This window comes from Lactuca virosa, chromosome 8 (assembly GCF_052849685.1).
Source record: "Lactuca virosa cultivar CGN04683 chromosome 8, Lactuca_virosa_CGN04683_v6, whole genome shotgun sequence".
In the NCBI taxonomy this organism is placed as follows: domain Eukaryota; kingdom Viridiplantae; phylum Streptophyta; class Magnoliopsida; order Asterales; family Asteraceae; genus Lactuca; species Lactuca virosa.
In genome coordinates, this window is record NC_136433.1 from 302,693,620 (window position 1) to 302,709,387 (window position 15,768).

The window sequence follows — 15,768 nt, forward strand, 5'->3', positions numbered from 1 at the left end:
GGTTCTTTGTTGGAAATCAACAATGACATTTTTGTGAGTAGAGCTTTTCACTTCAATTCTGCTATTTGAGATAGGGTACACCATCCAATTATTAAAAGCATTCTTATTTTCTTGTATAATCGTTTCAGCCAATGGGGTGAGTGTTGTTTTTGTTTCAGCTAAAAAAATAGACATAATTTCAAAATATCATAAGAGTAGTAAAATAACATTCAAGTACTATTGTATATAAAATATTAGTACCTGCAACATTACGTTTCTGAAAACTCCATTGTTGCATTGTTGCACGAAAATACTCAATCAACATCAATATTGGCATCTTTCTTGCAAATCTAGACATTGAATTTATCGACTCCGCACTATTTGATGTCATAAGAAAATATCGATCCCTAGGAAAATGTGCCCTGACCCATCTCTCTGGATTGATGTTTTGTAGGTATTCCCATACACGATTATTTATATTTTTAATTTTTTTCATCCCATTATCGATTTTTTTAATAGTATAGGCTTTGCATGTCTCCCAAAATAATGCGTGTATTGTATCGCTGCTTCCAAATTTTGTTGAAATGTTGAAATACAAATGGATACCACATATTCCATGATGGGCGTGAGGAAATATATTTGCAATTGGCATCGCTATGGTTGGAGCCCTATCAGATATGATTGTAAGCTCTTCCAGGTTGCCTATATATTCACGTAGTTTTTGAAGGAACCAGGACCACGTCTCCGTACATTCACTTTTGCATATGGCATAAGCAACAGACATGATTTGGTTTTGACCTTCCATTATCACTGCGAGCAACATCATACCTTTGAATTCACCCTTTAGGTGACCACCATCAATTATTAGGGTCGGCCTACAATATTTTATGAACGCTCGTACCTATAATTATTTTTGATTGCATTAACAAATACCAATTAGGATTCATATGTTATATTTGTTATAAAAATTATCACCGCTTTCCGAGCAACCCAACACGATAAACACGAACTCAAACTGATCATCATTGTCTGCTCTTATTTGAGTAACAGTTCCTGGATTGTGCTTGACCAAGTTGTGCAGATACGCTGGTAGTTTGGTTAATGAATCCTCTTTGCTACCTCTTAACATCAACAACGCATACTGTTTTTCCCGCCATGCCTGTTGGTATGAGATATTGATTGGAAATTTCGAATTGATGTCCCTCACAATTTCATTACCCCGATAAACTCTATTATAATCTCCGGCCAATACTTCAGCGATAAAGTGCCCGAGTACCTTTTTCTTTGATTGTCGATGATTAGACTCCAAGTTTTTTGCACAACATGTGTGTTGGTCAACAACTTTTATGACTTGGAAAGCAGTAGTCGATGGGATTCCCCTTGCCCTAACCATCCATGAACAATTTTTTACCAAACAAACACCTCGAACCTTTCTTCGCTTGATCTGGTAGTCTTATACTACTTACCTTGTTCCATGCATTGTCTTCCAATTGCAAGCTTGAGCAACTCTTTGTCATAAAAAATGTCTAGAACCTTAATCTCTTCACTTATATCCACCCTCTGACATGGAATGTTCACATCAGCGTTACAGGACACGAAGGCAAAGGGGGTATACCATGAAACATGGTATCTGAATAAATAAGCTTAGGTTCGTCATCAAATTCTTCTCCGTTAGAATCACTCCCTAGGCCGGATATATCCAACTTGTCACAATCCGCAAACTCGCCATATCCTTTTAGTTTACCATCATGCAAAAACGGAACTTCCTGTTTTCCAGATTCATTACCAACCTAATTCACTACGGCTACTGCTTATTTTTTTGTCAGAGTAATGATTTACACCAACATCATTAACATATGTACCAACATCATTATCACCGATATACTTATAATTCTCCAGTGTAACATACATAATCGGTTCTGGCACTACATTTACATTTTCAGCGACACTATGATATTGACTTTTACTTGGACTTTTAAAATTACCTAATGGGTTGTTGCTCCCTTTTCCACTTGATAAATTAGCTGCAGATGTAAATGCTCAACATTATACTTACAAAAGTTAGAACAAGTATAGTTGCGGAATAGTTTATCTCAATGGATCTAAAAGCTCAACAATAATAATAAGTTAGTGTTAGATAGTTAGAGAGTTAGGTGCGGAAATGTAAGGAAATATAAATGACAGCAGGTATTATATCAAGTATACACATAAGTTGATTGTTAACAAGGAATGCATTCAGACCAAGTTAGTAAGTGAGATCAAACTTAGTGATTAAGTCAAGATTGACTTGCTCCGAAGAGAGATAATAATCAGTTATATTTAAGTGAACTTTGAGAGTAAGAAGGCGGTGAGAGTAATAACTCAAGATATGAGTTTCAAGATGCGAAGTGTTATCAGATATATTTGAATAAGAAGGATTAACCTCTATATATAGAGACTCAAATATTACATTTGTTCAACTATCTAAGCATAGCCATACAAGGCATACTGGATAAAAGAGAGTATTCTAAGAAAAGCAGATAAAGAGCTAAACTAAGAAAGCTAGATAGTGAACTGCGGATGATGATGACTTCGGATGGGGTTGCTAAACAGAGTTGACTGTGGATCTTGGAAGGCTGCGGTAGATTAAGTTTAAGAGGGTCACTTATATGATTCAACAATTTCCCCCTAAGTGACCTCTTTCACTTCTCTTCAGTTATCGAGTTTTAGGAACTTGATGAGAATCCACCAAAAGTTTCTGATATTCTCTAACCAGTTGATTCTCCTTAACATTTCGAACTTGACTTCGGTAGTTGTGTGTTTTGACTTTTGAACTACGTTTCGACAAATTTCAATTTGCTTCCTTGTGAGACGATTCATGCCAGTCATAGGAATGAAATATTTGGTTTCATTGACCTTTTGTTTAAAAATGACTCCAAGATCTGGGAAGTTTGTTGCACCCAGAGATCTTTCTTGAAAACCTTCACTAATCATCGGTGCAGGGTCAAGTGGTGGTAGATCGAACTTTTTCGCAAGGGCAGGGTGAATGTCTGCATTAATCTTTGCGAAGTCACAGACAGTTTCCCTTATAAATGTGCTTGCCCTTTCAAATGCTATCTTCATCTTTGGATACTTTTCAGCTTTGTTTTGGAACACCTTTGCTATCAGGAAGACTTCTTCTGGATTCATGCATGGGAAGTCAGCTTGGGTGCGGACGTAGTCCTGATTCCTTCTTGTGAGAGTATACTGTATAAAGTCAGCTTTCATGAATTTCCGGGGCTTAAAGTTCTTGACTGCGGATGGTATATCATTAGACCAGATTTCCTCTATTGAAGAAGCATGTTTGGCATGGAATAGATTGAGTCTTTTGAATTCCATGGGCAGTCTCTTGTGATCAGGTAAGCTGCGGTCAAACTGTTCAAATACAGTGAAGTATTTTGCATTAGGGGAGATTGGAACATCCCAGTAACCGTCAGATGGGGGTTCAGCATAAGTAAGATAGGGTTTATAGTCATCATCCAACAATCTTCGGTGGGGATTTATCCAAGAATTTACTAAGGATTCATCCATGGTGATGTCGAATCCGTTTTCTCTCCAGATTAGCTCAACAAATTTGGCTACTTTCCAGTTGGCTTTTTTCTGTTTTGTTGCGATAGAATCATTGGAGTGTTCAGATGACATGTTGGATGCTAAGTTCTTGAAGTGGGGAGGAGTCTCCGGTTTCTCAGGAGAAGGATTAGTTTCTTTAATGAATTCCTTTTGCGGTGGAGACTGATGTTGCGGTTGTGTCTGATGTCTTGGATTCTTGTGAGGAGATGGTTGCGGTGAAGGAACTTTTTCATTTATGACAGGGGGGCTCCTATGTTGGTGAGAGATGTTGTTTGAATGATGGTCTTTATCACTTCCCCCTCTTGAGGAATGCAGAGGTGGGGATTCCTCAAGCCATTGCTTAAGACCATCGACCTTAGCACACACCTCCTGGAATTGAGCTTTGAGTGCATCAGCCAGTTGCTGAATCTTTGGGATGGCGGTGTTGAAGAGTAGTCGATGAATCTCCTTGGTAAGTTGAAGACTCTCAGGATCATGAAAATTGGAAGTTAGAGAGCATCGAAGGCTGTTGATTGTAGATTGTAGGACCGAGATGGTGGACTGATAGGCAGTATGAGTTTCATCTATCATCTTCTTCGAATGAGTTGACTGGTCCGCAATGGCTGTTTGAAGATCTGTCTTGATTGCGGATACCTCAGAGATGAGACGCTTCGCATTAGCCATGAACTGCTCATGGTCAGCCTGACGACTTGTATCCAAAGAACGAATTCCCATTTCAACTTTCAAAGAAATTCGCTCAGCAGCTAGTCGTTCACGGGTTTCAAGTCGTTCGATCCTTTCAATAAGTGACTGCGGTCCCGGTAGGACTTCAAGTTGCGGTTGAGTGGGCTTAACCGCAGCAAGAATCTGATCTACTTTGGCTTGTAGACTCAAAAATTCTTTTCTGGACACAACAATCTTCCTTTTCTTCTTTTTCTCTTTGGGCTTGGAGGTTGAGTGTTGAGAGCCACTCGATGCTTCTTCTTCATCAAAAATCATTAAGTCATCATCAGAAGGGGTAGGCTGAATTACCTCATTGATATCAAAGTTATCGAACCCGAAGGTAGTTGCAGAGCTAACTTCGATTGCGGTGCCATCATCTTGAGAATCTCTAGCAGTTGGAGTTGGAGGGAGTTTTGATGTACCTTCACCACCAAGAGTGGTCTAAGCGTTGCGGACCGTCTCAGCCATTGTGGACATCCACTCTTGTACTTTTAGAATTGTGGCTACGTTGTTGGCGTTATTAATGGCGTCTGCCCAATACTTGGCTACTGTTTCAATCTCCTGCTGTTTCTGTTGAAGTTGCTTGGTTTGTTGGTCCTTTCTTGCTTGAAATGCCCTAAGGAAAGCGGCATATTTCTTGATATCGGATTCTAAGACCGGATTGTAATGTCGCCATGAATCATTTGATTCGTCACCGTCAAATCCTTGAAAACGCACCGAGGTGTCCCTCGGGTTCCAAGATCCTTGCACATTTGTGCTCACTGTGCCTAAACCACCTGGAAAAGATGTAAGCAGAGTAGGATTTCCTGAGCTTCCTCGGTCTCCTTAACCCGTGGTCAATTCTGGCAAAAGGATGGAGTTCAACTCCTCAGGAGAAAAGAAATGTAGATGGGAAGCCCTGGAGACCTTAGGGCGAGAACCAGTTACATCCCCTTGGGAGTGAGCTGGGGGTGAGTCTCCACGATTAGCTGAAACAGACACACTCTGTGTCTGAGTAGAATTGGATGGTTGAGTTGAATGGGTCTGCGGCCACCCCAAGGACTACCGGAGCCTTTTGAGAGGTTGCGGCATCAGTCCGGTCACGTATTTGGTCAGTGGATTTGGTTTTTCTTTTCTTGAGTATAGGAATGGGTTGTGCGTCATCATCAGAATCACTCAGAAGTTGCATGGAGGGAGAGTGAGATTGATTGTCATCTGATTCGTCATCTGAGAGCACAGTTTGTTTGAGTTTCCTTTTCTTGGATGGTTCAGTGTTCTTGGGAGCATCTTTCTTCTTTGGGGTTCCATGTTTCTTGGTGATGATGCAGGGGCCTTGGTTGGCTGAGGCTACCTTTTTGAGCCTTTTTGATAGAGGTAAGTTGGATAGAGTGGTGGAAGATGGAGCTGCGGTACTACCAGGATTGATGGGTGCAGTTGAGGCTTGTTTGATCTAACTAGGTAGAGGCGGGGTAGGAAGGTATGGGTCAATACCTTCCGTAGCCTCTATGTGATTGGTGACATCAATGGTGTCAAGTCCAAGTGTAGACAATATGTGGACTGGTAGCCGTCTAATGGGTCCAAAAATAGATTGATCTGTAGAGGGGTTGTACCTTTTTAGATCTCTGGTGATGAAGAGGTTGACATCGTTGCTGATGCTTAGTCCTGCATCAGCATGAAGATCTGAGATGCACAGAGACCAGATTCTTGCAAAGGTGACCTCGGTAGGATTTTCTTTTGGACTTTCCTTGGGGATGTACTGCAAGACATCATCCCACAGAATCTGACCGTAGTTGACGTCGTGGCCAGTAAAAACACTCCATACTAGCTCTAGCAACTCGAGGCCCATTTTATCAGTGCCTCCGGTTCTTCCGGAAAAACTGCGGATCACGAAATGGCAAACAAACTGCCATACCACAGGCAACTGATTCTTCTTGAATTCGTCTATGCCTTTCATCTTCTTTTGGTAACCCATCTGGTAAAGTGCAGATTGAATGTCGACCATGCGTCGGGTGAAGAACTTTGTTGAAGGATGAACTAACAGATTGATGGTGTTGAGAAATTTCTCTTTGGTCAGAATAACCAAGGAATCATTCACCAGATTCAAATGCACCTCTTGAAGGTTGTTGAGAGGGCGATATGCAGAGAAAGCACATTTGAAGAGTGTTGAAAGAGGTACCACATCTTTGAAAGAATCAAAAGGACCATACAATGGATGATTTGACAGGAACTTGATCATCAACTTGATTGGAGCATTGTAAGAAGAATGCTCATCGAACACTGCCCTAAAATTGCTTGAAGCAATCGTTGGCGTTGGGTTCCTTGAAGCAGAGTCTAAAACAGTTGGGTGACCAGAGGCAGATTCCTTGGAATGTTTCTTTGAGATACCCGATTTCACCATTTTTAAAAAAGTTTGAAGAACTTGCAGGAAAACAGGGTGCAAGAAGATGAAGGAGATGAAGTTCCTCTTGAGAGTTTTCAGAAAGCGTAAAACTTTCTTGGGGAAGAAGAAGAGGGTTTTATTGTGGCGGATTTAAAAACTTTATTGATTTTACCCTAAGTAGAATCGGATAAAAAAATGTTTAGGTTTTTTATTAGGAGAAGCAATCCCAGCCACCGATAATTTAATTAAAAGATCTACTTGAACTTTTTTTGAATTTTCCAAAAGCAGTTGCATTTAATGAAGTGTCAGTCCCTATACCCTCACGTCTGAAGAACGTGTGGTAAGGGGTTAATCCGTTGTACAAAGGAGGAAGATGTAACGGATTTGACGTTTTGATTATGGAAAACTGTTCTTTTTGTCATCATACAAAAATAGGTCTGACACACAGTTTATTTGAAAAGTAGAACTGTGACAGTGATATGCTACACAAAGAATGTATTTTTTTTGTTTTTTTATTAATTTTTTTTAGAATGTTTTTCTTATTTAATGAAAGATCATTAAATAGCACACAAAGTTTCAAGAATTTATGAAGCAGTTGAGAAATTAATCTATGTGATTGTGGATTGAGACTTCATTGCGGATGGATCTTTTATCGTTGCGGATGGATGGTTAGATGACTGCAGTAGAAGAACTGAGGAGAGCACTTGAACAAAAATTAGTAACAACAAACAATAAGGACCATTGAAAGATAGATATGATATATAGTTTCGGTACATGCGGGATACTGCGGTACATAGAATGTATTGCGGTACATAGAATATACCAAAACTATCTATCATAAATAAATTCAATTAGGACCGCAACAGAGACCAAGGAAGGTCTGCGGTACCTATTAATTCAAAAAGAATTGTGGGTCCGGATTCATCACTCCTAACATTTGTAGGAAATTGTTGAGTTTTGTAGAGTCAAGTGCCTTTGTGAATACATCAGCAATCTCTTCATAAGTATGGACAAAAATTAGTTCAATGTTACCTTTCAGAATGTGGTCTTTGATGAAGTGATACCGTAGTTCAATATGCTTTGTCTTAGAGTGATGAAAAGGATTGTGGGAAATCGCAATAGCACTCTCGGAGTCACAATAAATTGGTATCCGCAGCATTCTGTATCCGTAGTCCATAAGTTGTGTTTTCATCCACAAGACTTGTGAACAACAGCTGGCTGCGGCCACATATTCAACTCCTGCGGTAGACAGTGATACACAACTTTGTTTTCTTGATGACCAGCTGACGAGTCTTCCACCCAGAAATTGACATCCATCGGAGGTGCATTTTCGATCTAGTCTGCATCCGGCATGATCCGCATCAGTGAATGCTTGTAGGCTGAAGTCATTTCCTGCGGGGTACCATAAACCAAGAGTCTTGCTGCCCTTTAAGTATCTTAGAATCTGCTTGGATGCGGTCATGTGTGACATTTTTGGATCAGCCTGGTACCTTGCGCATACACCAGTTACAAAGACAATGTCTGGTCGGATTGCGGTGAGGTACATTAATGAGCCGATTATACCTCTATAAGTCTTGTGATCCACTGATTCGCCGGAAGGATCAGCAGATATCTTATATCCGAAGGCCATGGGGACCTTGGCCGAAGAAAAGTTGTCCATTGAGTATTTCTTCAGTAGTTCAGTGGTGTATTTCTCCTGATGGATGAATATCCCTTGAGGGACTTGTTTCACTTGAAGTCCTAGAAAGAAGCTAATCTCTCTATTCATGCTCATTTGGAACTTGTTGGTCATGAGTTTAGCAAATTCATCTACCATACCCTGATCAGTTGATCCGAAGATGATATCATCCACATATATTTGTACAAGCATAAGGTTATTACCGTTTGCTTTTCTAAATAAAGTGGGATTAATCACTCCTCTTTTGTATCCGGACGAGACAAGAAATTCAGAGAGAGTCTTGTACCATGCTCTTGGGGCTTGCTTTAGACCGTAGACTGCTTTTTCAAGTTTGTAGCAGTAGTCTGGGAATTCAATACTTTTGAAGCCCGGAGGTTGCTGAAGATAAACCTCCTCTTTTAATTCACCGTTGAGAAAAGCACTTTTCACATCCATTTGATGTCCTTTGATGTTCTTGTGAGTTGCGTATGCTAAGAAGATTCGGATGGCTTCCATTCGTGCCACCGGAGCGTACGTTTCATCATAGTCAATACCTTCAAGTTGACTATATCCCTTGGCAACTAGCCTTGCCTTGTTTCTGACGACCGCACCGGATTCATCCAACTTGTTCTTGTACACCCATCTAGTACCAACAATAGTGTGACCTTGCGGCTTCGGAACGAGTTGCCACACTTTCTTTCTTTTGAATTCTTCTAGTTCTTCTTGCATTGTGGATATCCAGTCTGGTTCTAGTAATGCTTCTTTGATCGTTCGGGGTTCGACCGAGGACATAAATGTTGCGTAGTGACAGTGATCAGATAAATCCTTGGAAGATCGATTCTGGATACCTGCAGATGGGTTGCCGATGATTTGACCCGGTGGGTGATCCTTCGTCCATACGTGTAGACGGGGTTGCAGATGATTAGCAGCTGCGGTAGAGGGAATGTCTCCGATATCGAAAGACTCTGCGGTTGGAGAGGACAGTTCCCCCTGGACTTGAGAACATCCTGCGGAATCATCTTGGACTGTTGGAGCCAGATTAACATTTTCTTTATTAATTGGAAGATGTTCCCCCTGGATTGCTGATGGAAGATCCTCTTGAGCTTGAGAAGGTTCCCCTGCATTATTGGAATTGTGAGAACTCTTGGGTCAGTTCTGGTGTCGATATTCTCCATGTTTTCATCATCCGAGTCCGAAGAAACGTTTGATGGTTGAAATCCTCTGCGAAGAGGGGCTGGAGCTGTTTCTTCTAGTACTGGAACCTCGATGGTTGTCGTATGGTCCGGAGTTGAGTTTTCCCCCTCAACCGGCGAGGTGGAAGTATTAAGTGACACTTCATCGGATAGCGTAGGACCAGATACTTCAGCATGTTGCGTTTGGGCTTCGGGAGACACAAGAACATCAGATAGTTTAGCAGTCTTTATTGGGTCGAAGAGATCATCATAGTTAACTTCAACTATGTTTAATGGACCCGAAGAGTCAGGAATATCACATTCCAGGATTGCTTTGGTTTCGGTTGATGGAGCGGTGTTGCGGATGTAATAGTCATCGAATTTGACATCGAAGCTTTCAACTATTAGCCTTGTACGTCTAATGAGAACTCTATACGCAACTTTGTTTGTTGAGTAGCCAAGGAAGATGCCTTCATCAGACTTTGGTGCGAACTTGTTAAAATGATCTCTGTTGTTGATCACAAAACATCTACACCCAAAGATATGCAAGAATCGGACATTTGGCTTGCGGTTGTTAAGTCCCTCATAAGGAGTTTTACTGAGACGCTTGCACACAATTCTTCGGTTTTGTACAAAGCATGTTGTGGCCACTGCTTCGGCCCAGAAGTAGAGAGGAAGGTTGGCAAAATTGAGCATAGATATGGCTGCTTCTACCAAAGTGTGGTTCCTTCGCTCTACTACTCCATTCTGTTGCGGTGTGTATGGAGCTGAGAAATTGTGACTTATGCCCTTGGAAACCAAGAAACTATTTAGATGATGATTAGTGAACTCGGTTCCATTGTCACTGCGGATGCGACGCACTGGTACTTTGATTTGAAGCTCTATCTCCTAGATAAATTTGATGAGTGCCTGCGGTGTTTCTGACTTGAGTCTTAAGAAAAAGACCCAGGTGAAACGAGTGAAGTCATCAACTATAACCAGTATGTATTTCTTGTGATGAAGATTGGGTATGGTAAATGGACCGCAGAGATCAATGTGCAGGAGTTCCAGTGGTTCAGAAATTGAAGAATCAATTACCATTGGGTGAATTGCTTTGGATTGATTTCCACATTCGCATGCCGGACAGAGAGTATCATTGCTGAACTTGAGGATTGGAAGACCTCGGACGAGTTCTCCGGTGACCAGATTGTTGATGTATCTGAAGTTGAGATAAGCTAGCTTGCGGTGCCATAGCTAGCTCACTTCGGATACTGCTTTGGATAGGAAGCATAGCTGCGGTTTGCCGATGATCAGAGAGACATCCAGAGGATACATAGTACCTTTGTATCTGGATTTGATCAGGCAAGTGCTCCTATCGCTTGTCATTATGTAGCAGAATTGGTCATCAAATTCGACCCGATGGCCTGCCTTACATAGTTGGCCAACACTAATGAGATTGTGTTTAAGACCTTCCACATAGGTGACCTTTTTGGATAGAAAAGTTTCCAGTAGTAAGAACACCGTAACCTCCGATGATCCCATTCGCGTTGTTGCCGAATGTGACGTTACCACCATTGCAAATTGTCCTGAAATCCCGAAGGTATTCTAACCTTCCGGTCATGAGCAAGGAGCAGGCACTGTCGATTAACCATTCTTCTTCTTGTTCCTCCTTGCACAAGGCCTGAGAATTACACGGTTAGTTTAGGCATCCAAACTAGTTTGGATCCTGGGACAAAAGATGAGTTTCTGATTGATGCATGAACCGAGGTTGCAGGGACAGGTTTTATGACAACTTTTAAGCCTAGTCCTGGGTGTTTGTGAATTTTTGGAGTGTTGCGAGATTTAGAAAAGTTACGAGGTTTTTGAAAAGAACCATATTTGACATGAGATGAACCATTTTGACAACTACATTGACACTGACATGCTGAAATTTTGTCTTTTACTCTGACACCTTGTTTGGTCAGCGGTCTAAATGATGAGGTAGGCTTGTGACCGGTCCGAGAGTGGTAAGATCTGACATTGGTGTTGTTGGAATTTGAAAAGGTTTGTTTCGAAGAAGATTTAGCACGTGTAGATTTTTTGGACCTTTTTGTTGGGTTTGGTAAAATACCCTTCCACTTGTTAAAATTTTGATGCGATTTCAAATATGTTGGAGTGGGTAAGATACCCTTCCATTTTGGATCATCTGAGTAATAGATTTGAAAACCATTGTTACGAAAAGACTTTACTTTCTTTTGGGTTGTGTCAGATGAATTTAGAATGGCTGTTGAAACTATACATTCCTTTTTGTATGTTTTCTTGATGGGAGAGTTTTTTGAAAAATAGTGCGAGAAAACAAACTTTTCTGGACTCTTAGATTTTGGAAATCTGACATGCCTTTTGTTTTTAGAAAAGATTTGTCGATTTGTGCCTCGGGATCGAATTTCCTCTTTGAAAGCATTTTTAGCTAAGGTTTTTGGGGAACCGCAGTCATTGGTGTTCAGCTGCGGTTTCCTGGAAACCTTTGAAAATTTATGAAAACGAGGGCTAGAGTCATCCGAACTAGAAGATTCAGGGTTTTGAGAGCATTGACCCACTTCAAAGTTTTCTATGGGTAATTCATGATGAATTGGCTGAAGAGTCACAAAGCTTTTGACTGAGGACTGCGGTAAGGATGATTTGACTACCGCAGAATAAGACTGAGTTGGGACTTCTGTGGGATTTTTGTGGGACTTCTGTGGCTCATGACTGCAGTGAGAGACACTGCGGTCTGAGGGCAGAGGTAGGAAGTATTTTGAGACTTCGGGACTCTCTATGACAATTTCCTCATCAACAACTGATGAAGTCTGAGAATTTGGATAGATTGTTCCACAGATAGGAATTTGATCACTTGTGTGACCCGAAACCTCAGGCATAATTTCCTCAATGACACAATTATTGCTCAGATTATGAAGTCTACCGAAGTGAGCTTTGATATCTTCAGGAAATGTTTTGTCATTGACCGGAAACAAAAATTCACGGTCCGGAGGGACGTAGGGACGGTCCTTATTGAATCGGGATGATGAGTCCGTTGCGGTAGAGTACCCATTGGACCAACCCCAATTGTAAGTATTGTCAGTAATCCCATTGTTAACAAGATTCTCGATGACTTCACTTTCATTAAACAGTTCCTCTATTAAAAGATTTAAAAGTACAATTTCACTCTGAGCTAAATCTCTCTGGTTCAATGCTATTTCTAACTGTGTTTCACTCAACATTCTTGCATCCTTCTCTAACATTAAGTCCTTTTCTAACATAGCCATTTTGAGCATTTTGTTGTCCAGTCGTCCTCTTACATGAAACATCTCTTGGGACGCTATGTTTGTGACATCCCCTAATTTCTCGGCCAAAAAAGACCGATTTAATTTATGCTTTTTAAAATAAAATCAGGGAAATCTTTTTAAAAGATGTACGCAAATGAACATTTAGTTCATCAACACCTACAAGTTGCAAACCTGCTAGTGTGCCACTGGACTGTCTAGAAAGGTCTGTGGTCGTCATCTATACTCCGCTAGACGACAACAACAACAACAACAACATCGAGGCCTCTCACCATTTTAACACACACCGACTATTTCATCTACCTGTGTTCTATCCAACATATTTGTAGATAAAATACATATACAGTTTAAAACTTGTATAAAACATCTGTTCAACAGTCACCTCAAATAAACACTTAATATAATTACACATAACACGTATTTTATAGAAAATACTTCATATCTAGGTGTATGATGAAAGTGACTACACACTCACATGATTTGATGATAATCGGGCAGCAATTCGTTTCCTAAAACGTTCGTTTCTAATAAAACCGGGAGTTTTATTGAGAAACCGGGCTCTGCGAGGGTCGGGCTTGAAAACCGAAAAGATAAATTTTCCGGGCTTCTCGGGCACTTCGTGGCGTATTTCGGGGGTTATAATTGATACCGGGGCTTTGGGGGATGTTAAAATGAAAGAAATATGGAAAGAGGGGCTAAAAGTGACAAATTTTCAAATATTCCCCGGTAGGTCTCGCACCCTCCTATTTATAGGGGCGAGGCTGCTAATCGGACGGCTGAGAGGCTTCCAGGTGGCATCAGATGCGAGGAAAGGTCACGTGGGCTGCGCATGCGAGGGCCTCGGTGGCAACTTCTTAGTGGACCGAAGTCTGGGTCCGAGGGTCGGGTCCGAAGCAGGAGGGAAGGGAACAGCTGGTGCGAAGGTCGGACACGCGGCAGGCATTGTCAGGTTCGGACTAGGTTGCACACGCGTCACTCCTCGGATGCGCCACAGCTTCAGATGACTCAGCAGATTTCGGACACGTGGCACGATTTGAGCGAGGGTGAGGTGGCTGAAGTCCACGTACGCGAATTTTCTCGGTTTTCGCAATTTGTTCTCCATTTTCGCGCCAAAACTTTTAAAATCCATAACTTTTGCATACGAGCTCCGTTTTTGACGTTCTTTGTATGCACGCGTAGGTAAAATTACGCTCTACAACTTTCGTTTAGACTTCGTCGGCTAATTTTGAATTTAATTTTTATATTATTATTTTGAACAGACCGGGACAGGAAATCCGTTAAAAATTCATAACTTCTTCATCCGACGTCCGTTTTCGTCTGTCTTTTTACCGTTGTGCTACTATTGACGAGACCTTCAATTCTCGTTTAGGTCGTGTCGGCTAAAAATCACTCGATCTAAAATTCGAGTTTTTAGTTGTCTACTGCTAAGCTGAAACTTCGAAAAATCATAACTTCCTCATACGATGTCAGATTTGGGCGTTCTTTTTATACATACTCTCGGTTTAACGAACACTACGACTTTCGTTTAGATCACTAAGGCTAAAAAGTAGTTTATCAAAAACTCACTTTTTATGTCATTCGGCACCGTGCCGGTTTTGTCTGGAAACTTCGACATGTCATAACTTCTTCGTTATAACTCGGATTTTGGTATTCTTTATATATCCATAATCCTTGTCACGACCACTACAACTTTCTTAATAAATATCAGCTTTATCTAATATTTATTTTCGACGCTCATTTTTATTCTTAATTAATTAACTCCTAGTAATTAAGCATAAAACACATAATATTCACATAATTCCTTTTCATTTCTTCAAAATGAGTTACAAAGGTTAACCTAGACTATCACATCAATATTAATGCTTAGCCTAGAAACACGGGCATTACAATTCTCTCCCCTTTAGGATGATTCCGTCCCCGAAATCACACATCAACAAACAACTGCGGGTAGAGACTCATCATGTCACTCTCCGTTTCCCAGGTGAGATTTGGCCCATTCGTATGTTTCCAGCACACAAGCACTAAATCGACCATCTTGCGTCGTAACTTCTTAGTCTTACGGTCAACAATTGCCTGAGGTTCTTCAATCAACCTCTTGTTTTCATCCAACCTTAATTCAAAAATGGGAATTATGTCGGGCACATCTCCCGTGAACTTTCTCAAATAACACACATGAAAGGTGTTATGAATACCCTCTAGCTTGTAAGCTTATTCCCGATCCCCTGAAGAACTTTAAATGGTCCAATAAACCTTGGACTCAATTTTCCCCTTTTACCAAATCTTATAAGTCCCTTCTACGGCGAGACTTTAAGTAAAACCGAATCTCCAACTTCGAAGGATATCGGTTGTCTTTTCTTGTCAGCATAACTCTTTTGTCGATCTTGAGCTGCTAACATCCTTTCCCTAATCACTTTCAACTTTTCAGCAGTCTGATGGACTATTTCAGGTCCCATAAACTGCTTTTCCCCAGCTTCCAGCGAACATGACGGTGTTCGACACTTTTCTCCATACAAAGCGTGATAAGGTGCCATCTTGATGCTTGAGTGGAAACTATTATTATAGGAAAATTCTACTAGAAGTAAGTGTTCATCCCAGTTACCTTGGAATTCCAGGGTACATGCTCTCAGGATATCGTCCAATGTTTGAATCGTTCGTTCGCTCTGACCATCGGTTTGCGGATGGTAAGTTGTACTCAAACACAACTTGCTACCTAATTCCTCTTGTAGACTCCTCCAAAACCTTGAGGTAAAACGGCTGTCACGATCGGATACAATCATTAACGGAACACCGCGAAGCCTCACAATTTCCTTCACGTAAGAATTCACAAGTTTATCCATAGACCATTTCTCGTTGGCTGCTATGAAATGCGCACTCTTAGTGAAGCGATCAACGACCACCCAAATCATATCGTGACCGTTCCTTGTTCTGGGCAGTTTAGTCACAAAATCCATGGTAATGTCTTCCCATTTACCCATGGGTACAGGTAAAGGTTCTAAACTCCCATACGGTTTCTGATGTTGTGCCTTAACCCTA